This window comes from Camellia sinensis, chromosome 5, assembly GCF_055761805.1.
Source record: "Camellia sinensis isolate YWXY chromosome 5, ASM5576180v1, whole genome shotgun sequence".
Lineage (NCBI taxonomy): Eukaryota > Viridiplantae > Streptophyta > Magnoliopsida > Ericales > Theaceae > Camellia > Camellia sinensis.
The window spans coordinates 203,950,567-203,959,607 of record NC_138965.1 but is presented as its reverse complement, the minus strand read 5'-3'; the positions used below and the strand labels follow the sequence as shown (position 1 = coordinate 203,959,607).

Here is a 9,041-nt window from a genome sequence, read left to right as displayed (position 1 = left end):
CCACGCCTACCATCGGTGTGTCCACCATCAATGGCACCACAGCAGCTATCATCATCAGCTTATGAGCCATCCGCAGGTATTTAAATTTGCTTTGATTTGCATGAAAATTATTTACACATACATTTATTTATGCTCATTATATATAACTTGTTTATTCTCATTGTATTTTGCAGACCCTTTGACTTCTTCACAGCCCACATCAGGTTTATTTGATATGATTTGTATTCACATTATTTAAATTTGCATTTGGTTGTTACCATTGCATATTGTTTATTATTATTGTATATCGCAGGTCATGTTAGTTCTTCATCAACCTCGACTAGGCGTGGTAGAGGATGTGCCAAGGGCATTAAAGAGTGGGGTACTGGTAAAAAGCTGCACATACAATTTGATGGAAATTACTGCTCAATAGGGGATAACGTGGCCAAGTTAACTACTCAACTTGGCATTATTGTCCGGAATGGTAACATTGTTCCTCTTACTTTTGTTGACTGGAACAGTGTGCCTGATGATATTGTTGATGCTATCTGGAAGGATGTGAAGGTAAAAGTATATTTTTGTCCACAAATTCGAATTCCAAATTTGTGTTATACTTAGCCTTAAACTTTGTGTTTTATAGGACAATTTGAATATATGTCCAGAGGAGTACAAGCCAATCTGCATGAAAAACTGCAACAGCATATGGAAGGATCACAAGAACAAGCTTAAGGCTAAGTATTTCAAGCCTAGAAGCTCTGATCCTAATCTGAAGGATGATGTTCCTATGAACGTTGTGCCAAGCCAGTGGGAACAACTTGTAGAGTATTGGCGTACTTCCGATGCTGAGGTATACAATTACGTTATATTTATGATATGTAAACATACAAATCATATTTACATACTTACATTTGTTGAACTTGTTATAGAAAATTGCAAGTAGGAACGCTAAAAATCGGCGAGCTCATGGCATAGCTCATACCACAGGGCGTACTACTTTCTCTCAGATACGGCATGAGGTTTACATTTTATTGTTTTATTTTTCTATATAAATAAACATTGTATATTTGCAAATTATTTGAATTCTAATTTTCATATTTCTAAAAAAAAATTTAGATGACCAGTAAGGGGGAGTCTACTGATAAGATGAATGTTTGGCTTATGACACGTAGAGTAGATGACCCAGAGGTTATCCAGACCTTGGTAGTTTCCAAACACCTTTGATTGTATTTAAAGTTTATTTTTTGTGTGTCAACCATCTTAATTTCGCGTATACTTGTGTGTCTTATTCAATACAGGATGAGTTTAATCGTCAACTCTCTATGCTACCTGAGGATGGTCGGACTTTGGAGGCTAGGAATGCCATTTTCCATGAGTTGATAGGTCATGACAGACATGGATATTGTCGCACATACGGGAGAATCGTGCCTCGGAGAGTGGTGTATAAGGATGGTCCTGTAGAGATGAGCTCTGGTGGTTGAATAATTGTGACAATGTCATCAAATGTGGGTTTGTTGTCGCAAAGATCAAAGAAAATAAAAGAGTTTGCGGCAACGACGGTGGTGGTGGATGACAGTGAGAGTCGGAACCGACAGCGTTTGGCCGGAGAGTTTTTAGATCTAGATTATATATAGATCAAAGAAGATTATATACACATATATACATATATAGCCACAAATTATATATATACATTTTTTTCCCCTCTCTCTCTGTGTTTCTCTCTCTAAATTGATGTGTTACCATCATAAGAAATTAAGGGAAAGAGAACAAAATCAAAATCATCACATTTCCCCTATTGTAAATGTGATGATTTATTTTGTGACTAAAATGTGATGATTTTGTGTAAATTGATGAACTTAGGAAACATAATTGAAACTCTTCTCAAATGAATAGTTGAAACTCTTCTCAAATGCATAGTTGAATGAGAAATAGTAACTGAAGGGTTATATATACAAGGGTAAATTAGTCTTTTTACATCTGTCATTAACAGTGTTAACAGTGCACTTTACTCTATCAACCACAAGGGGGTTATGTAGTTATATTTGAAAGTAAGGAGGTAATCCGCATATGGCCTAAACCATAGAGGGGCAAAGTGAAATTTGCCCTACTAAAAAATATAAATATAAATAGAAGCTCTCGCATATATAAATAGGTAAATTTCATTGACCTGCTTCAGAATTTATAATTGTAAAATTTATTGTGTTTTTTTTTTTATAAATTATACTCCAATATATATATATACTAGTGTATACCCGTGCCTGGAGGCACGGCGTAAATAATGTTCGGTATAAATAATGTTGGGATTAAAATGTAGTTATAATTTCTACGTATAATGTCAATTAATTAATTAATTAATTTAATGCATCCTCAACATTTAATTAATCATGGGGAACATGAATATATTAGAAACAGTGTATGCTGCCATCACATATAACCCAATTTTGTTTGAATAATTGTAGGTCTCGTTAAAATTTAGGAAAAATTAACCAAAAAAAAAAACTTAAAATTTAATACTTGTAACAAAATAAACTATTGAGTTTTTAATTTTATAAATTTAAATATTAAATTTCTGATTTATTTTCAATCTAAACTATTTGCATGTTTTCAATCTAAACAATCTGAGATCTTTTACGTATTTTACTAAATAATAAATAATAAATAAATACCATTAATAATCCAAGCAATTTGTCGGTAGGAAGAAGTAGCCATCAGTCCTTTGCGGGGTCTGTCTTTCCCATATTTTTTTTGCATTCTTATTGAAAAAAATAATAATATATCAACACATTTTGCATTCCTATTGAAAAAATATATATATATCAACACAATTTGAATAGCACATAAAATAAATAAAGATGTGATAGTTGCCAAGCATTTGAATGCGCAACACAATTAAGAAAACCGACCACTATCGTTTTTCTTACTCTGTTTCTTTTCCATTTCTTCACCATGTCTTCAACAGAGATGAAGAAATAGTCCATGAATTATAAGTGAAAATTTAAATTGGGTTATAGAAATAAAATAAAATGAAACAAAAATAATGACCCATAAGAGACATGCGGATTGAAGAAAAAAAAAAAATGTTGAGACCCAAACCAATGTCAACAGCCCCCACAAACCAATGTCAAGACCCTCGCCTGACAACACAAAAAAGAAAAACAAATATATATCAGTTTAAGGTTTAGAAACACCAACCCAAATACATAACATAACTTAACACCAACCCATATAAATTGAAAGATGCATAAATAAAAAAATGAAAAAAGAAACAGAACACAAAAAAAGAAAGAGAAATCCAAATTCATATCAGTTTAAGGTTTAAAAATACAAATCCAACACAAACACATCAGTTTAAGATTTAGAAAAACAAATACAAATCCAAATCTTAGAAACATAAACCCAAATTGATGGGTCTCTTTTGCTTTGATTGAAAAGAAACATAATGATTTTCAATGCTCTGTTTCAATGCTTTGTGTCTCTTAAGCTTTGTTTCCAACTTTTTATGTGGTTCCATTGAATGCATACCTAATCACACAAAACCAAACAAAAATCTTAGAAACACAAACACAAATCGAAACCGAAATCTTAGAAACACAACCTAATCCGCAAAAATATTTAAAAAATAATAATAATAATAACACAAATCCAACATAATGAAACATTGAAAACCATTTGAAAAATCACTTAAGAATGTCTTAAAAACCATTTGAAAACCATTTCATGAGGATTAATTATTATTTCTAACCCAAGGATTAGTTTTTATACCATACTACAAAATGAGTAAAAAAAAAAAAAAAACCGCTCTTTCAACCCACCTAAATATTTCAATAAAGTTGCTCTACTAATTTTTTAGCAACTTCATATCTCCTTTCATTCTTATCTTCGTAACACAAACACAAAGTTGCTCACCAATTTGGAAACACAAACACCAATACAAATCATACCCAAACACGTACCTAATCCTATTTGTTCATTAACAACAACATAATCACCAAATCCTATCCGTTCATCATCATCACACAAAAAAAAAATCAAAAAATTAAAAATAAAACAGAGTTGTATGTGCCTCTTCCAAGTACTTCTTCGACCTCTTTGCCACACTCTTCAACCTCTTCATCATGATCATCAATTTGGATAGATCAGAGCCTTTTATATGTACAAATTTTAGCTACAAAAATTTACTTTGCATAGATCAAGTCTTATACATGTATCAAGGCAGAGAAATCGGGCTCAACATATCTTGTCATTTCACATGGCAGAGAAATCGGGCTCTCTCTCGATGAATCCAGTGGTCGTCTCTTACCCCACTTTTTGTCACTCGTTAAAATTATCTGATAAGTCCAACTCATTACATAGCGGTTTTTCCTTATTATTGAAATTACATATCAGGTGCCATGTAAACTGAATTTACTAAATTTTTTACTTTCCATTTATCTCATTCATAATCTCCATTTCTTTCTGCAAATATACATTCTATCAAAAAAATGGAAAATTATAAAATACTCTAGGACTATTGAATAATCATCCAAAAATAAAAATTATAGAATAACACATCTATTTTCAAGCTTTTCTAAGTGTACAATCACCAAAATATTCCATGTTGTAATTAAAATGCGAAGAAAAAACAAACAAACAAACAAACAAATAATGGAAGAGTAAAGCTCATCAACTTGTTTCAAGTAGATTGTGTCTTAGTTCATAGCACATTTTGAAAGTGTGTTCAAATTTTAGCTGTTAACCAAGCTATAATATATAGAGCCAAGATTTATTCTTTGTGACAATGATGTTTGTTCACCAACCAGGATATGGAATTAAATCCAAGTTGAATTATACTTTCGGGTTCTTCCATATGAACATTAAGCTACCAGCCAATGACTCCGGAGGAGTCGCAACAACCTTCTATGTAAGTTCACATTTACATATATATTCATGCTCCTTGGTATAGGTTATCACTGACACAAAAAAAAAAAAAAAAAAAAAAAAAAGTCGATCTAGTGCAAGAAACTCCTGCTAAAAAGGTGTCACTGATAACATAATGTAAATCCTTTTTTTTTTCTTTCTTTTGGCAGTTGAAATCGGAAGATAGTGAATTGGATTTTGAGTTCTTGGGCAACAAAAAAGGGAAGCCCATCAGAGTCCAGACGAATGTCTTTTTAAAAGGAAAATGGAGTAGAGAGCAGAGGATCCATGTATGGTTTGATCCAACCACGGACTTCCATACTTACAAAATCCTATGGAACCAACATCAAATAGTGTAAGGCAACTACCTAAACGCATTCCAATTTGAAAAACAAACGTATTCCACAAACTGCTCTTGAAAGCTAGCTATTTTCAAAAGAAATAAAATCATTATATATGAAAATTGAAAATACCCTATTTCAAGGAAACATTTTTAAGTTGTCTTTTAAATATGTCTACACAAAGATGAAATTTATTTATTAATTTATTTTGATATTTTCAAACTTTCCATTATTTTTGTTTTTGAAAACAACAAAAACATCGAAATTGAAAATGATATCACACTCCTTAAATCACAATCTGTTAGAGTTCTAACTTATTTTGTTAATCGCCTTTCCCCCTAACAGTTATTTTGTTGATGAATATCCCATTCGAGTTTTCAAGAACAACAGACGCGATGGAGTTGGCTTCCCAACACAACCAATGCAACTAATGGCAACTATATGGAACGGAGATAGTTGGCCCACGAATGGTGGAAAAACTAAAATCATTTGGGCTCACGCACCGTTTATAAGTCACGTCCGGGGCTTTGCCATTGACGGATGCCCCTATGACAGCTCTCACAGAAAATCATGCAATTCTTCCAAGTTCTAGTGGAATGGAAAGAATTACTGGCAACTGTCTCCTGACCAAGAAAAAAGACATCAAGTCATAAAGCACAATTATATGTACTATGATTACTGCAATGACAGAACTAAGCACCCAACATATGCCCCAGAATGCCCACAGTGATAACAGCCCTTTATTTTCCTATTACATAATCATCTGACGATAAGTGCAGTTTAAAACTATTGAATTCACAATATAATATTATGCTTAATCACTTTCTACTTCTTCTAATTCTCAACCTTCTCTCGGACCTAATACATTTTTCAGGACGACTATTCGGGCCTGTCTTTCTAGTTCTAAATACACGAAATATTGTAGAATTGAGCTGCACTATGTACAAAAATATGCATACAAACATTGATGCGCAATCATCAGAATCAATGCTTCATTTGTATATTCTTCTCATTCATAGCATAAGAATCAACTGTGTCAGAACTTCATACAGTATTTCCTGAACACAACCATTTGCCACTATCTCACCATCACAACCCTTCCATCAAATTAAGCAAAGCAGAACACTACACAATAGACTTCAAAGCAAAACAAAATGTTCCCAGACAAAATTCAAAATAAGCATTATTTGCATTGGCTCTATAATAAAAAATCACCAAAATGTATGGAAAGTTACTTCATTCAAAATAGGTCCATCAAAAAATTGCACCTTTGCAATAAATACCAATAATAAAATCATGGGCCCAGAAAGAAAAAAAAAAAAATAAGATAAGGTCATTCAAGAAAAAACTTATGCAAATGTATTGCAACTTAGGCAATGAAAACTTTAACAAAAACTTATTTTTTGACCCAAAAGAAAGAAAATTCAACAAAAACAGTAAAAAAAAAAAAATAACGGGTTTAACATATTGTCAAGTAAATGAAGAGGGTTTTTGAATTTATATAATAAGGGAAAATATAAAATGTAAAATTCAAATATAAAATGACTTAAACAGGAAAATTAAAATGAAATGGAAAATTAAAAATAAATTTAAAAAAAAAAACCGTTCTCCCGTATTCAAAAAATAAAAAATAAAAAATAAAAAATAAAAAAATCTCAGCCATTCAAACAAAATGTAAAATTAAAAATAAAAAAAGAACCATTCTCCCTTATTCAAAAATAAATAAATAAAATCAGAGATGGGTATAGATGATTTACTGTCTTTGGGTCCATGAAAATCCACAGAGAACTTCTCCACCTTATGGTCACTCATCATCCTATTTCACAACAATCAAAACCCAACTATAATAATAATAATAATAATAATAATAATAATAATAATAATAATAATAATAATAATGTATGTGTCTTAGATTCACACACACTGTGTAATATCTGTCTTAGATTATTCTCACACACTTACATACACCTACACGAATTTGGGATTGGTGCTGTACATGAGTGCATAGTAGATCTATTAAATAATTTAGATTAATTATATATTTATAATTTATAATAAGATTATGTTTATGTTTTAAAAAAATAAATAGTTAATATGATTTTGATAATTTTTTTAAAAAGTGGAGTTTGATCATGAGTCTATATTTATTCCATTAACTTGATTTTTCATGCAAATGATGTACTCAACGAATCCTATAATGTGCCTGTTTGGCAGAAATTATTTACAGCTTATTTCAGCTTTCAGCTTAATTTAAGCTATTTTGATGTGTTTGGTTTAGCTTATAGCTTATAGCTTATAGCTTATAGCTTTGTGGAAGTCAGAAATCAGCTTATTCTTTGAGTGGGACAGGAGATGCTTTAAGAATAAGCTGGAAATCAGCTTAAGCTGAAAGTTATAAGCTATAAGCTGTTTAGGCATAAGTTATAAGCGTTTTCCCACAGCTCTAGCAAACAGGGCTAATATAAATCATTCAATTCATGAAAATATGATCCAAACAAATCTTTAGAGTATGATACTAACACCCATCCCAAATCCACACCTAGAAACCAATATATATCTATGTATAACACATTTAATTATCTAATACACACAAATTAAAGTCAGTACACCTTGTTCAAAAAAAAAAAAAAAAAGAGAAATTTTATAGTTAGGTTTCATATTTGTTTGGTGGGTAATACAATGCAAAGACGCCTCATCTCATCGTAGAGAGATAGACCAATAATGGCCAAACCATCCCTCGAGGCAGTTATCAAAAATAACCTACTCATATAGATTCATTGTTAGATAATTCACAATATTAGCCAACACATATATAAAAATGTATATGATAGTAGAGGGGCGAGAAAGCAAGAAAGGCATAGTTTTTGGAGTCCATTAAGAAAGAGAAACATGAAAATGGGAAGAAAATAGATGAAGTAACAGATGAAACGAAATATTGCATTTGGGCCTTCCATTTTCGAATTAGTTTCTTTTTCTTTTCAATTGGGTTTGTGTTTAATTACATATGATTTCAATCAATACACTATCTTCCCAATTGAATTTAATAACTTCTTAGCTGAGAAATTAGAGCACTAAAATTTTTTTTTCTTTTTTTTCTTTTTTATTATTATTATTTTTTTTCCTTTTAGCTTATGTGTCCAAGAAATTTCATTAGCACCAAAAAGGAACACAGCACATGCAAATAAATTCCTCATACAAACAACTTTGATAATTTCATTCCATCATCTACAGGATTTTTGCTTTTTGAACTAGGTAGATGATATTTTTGGAAATGTCAATTCTTTTGCCATTGTTTGATCTGTTTAACTTCAGACTCTTGTTGGGTATTATTTTTGTTTTCTGTTCTCTTTTTTAAAATAATACTTCAGTGTTTTGTTGTTTGTTGTATTGAAAATGAGGATTCAAGATCACTGTCGAATTGTTATTCTAGTAGATTGGATATGGAAGTTTGCTTTTCTACAACCAAACATAAACATAAGCTATGCAACACTCATGAAATTATCATTTTAATCTTAACCCCTATAACAATGTCATAGGAAGTGCTACTATATGCTGCTGAAACAGGCATGTAGTATACAACTAAAATTTGAGTCACAATGATTCATTACTTTCATCAATTTTTGGGTGGGTAACTTTCATCAATTTAGGTCATAAAAAAATGAAATTAGTTTGTAACAAAAACACCACAAACGCTTTATGACCAACACTACTTCAGTTCACAAAGACACACCACAAGCTCATAATCAATGTCATTTCAATTCATAAACAAATACCACAAAGTCTCATAACCAAAACCAATATAAGTCATAACCAAGAACACTACAAAAA

The 9,041-nt window shown here is 31.2% G+C and overlaps 1 pseudogene; it reads left to right on the top strand.

Annotated features, from left to right (window-relative positions):
- Positions 1–1,469: 1,469 nt before the first annotated feature.
- On the top strand, positions 1,470–6,451 carry LOC114287959 (xyloglucan endotransglucosylase/hydrolase protein 2-like; annotated as a pseudogene).
- The last annotated feature ends 2,590 nt before the right edge of the window (positions 6,452–9,041 follow it).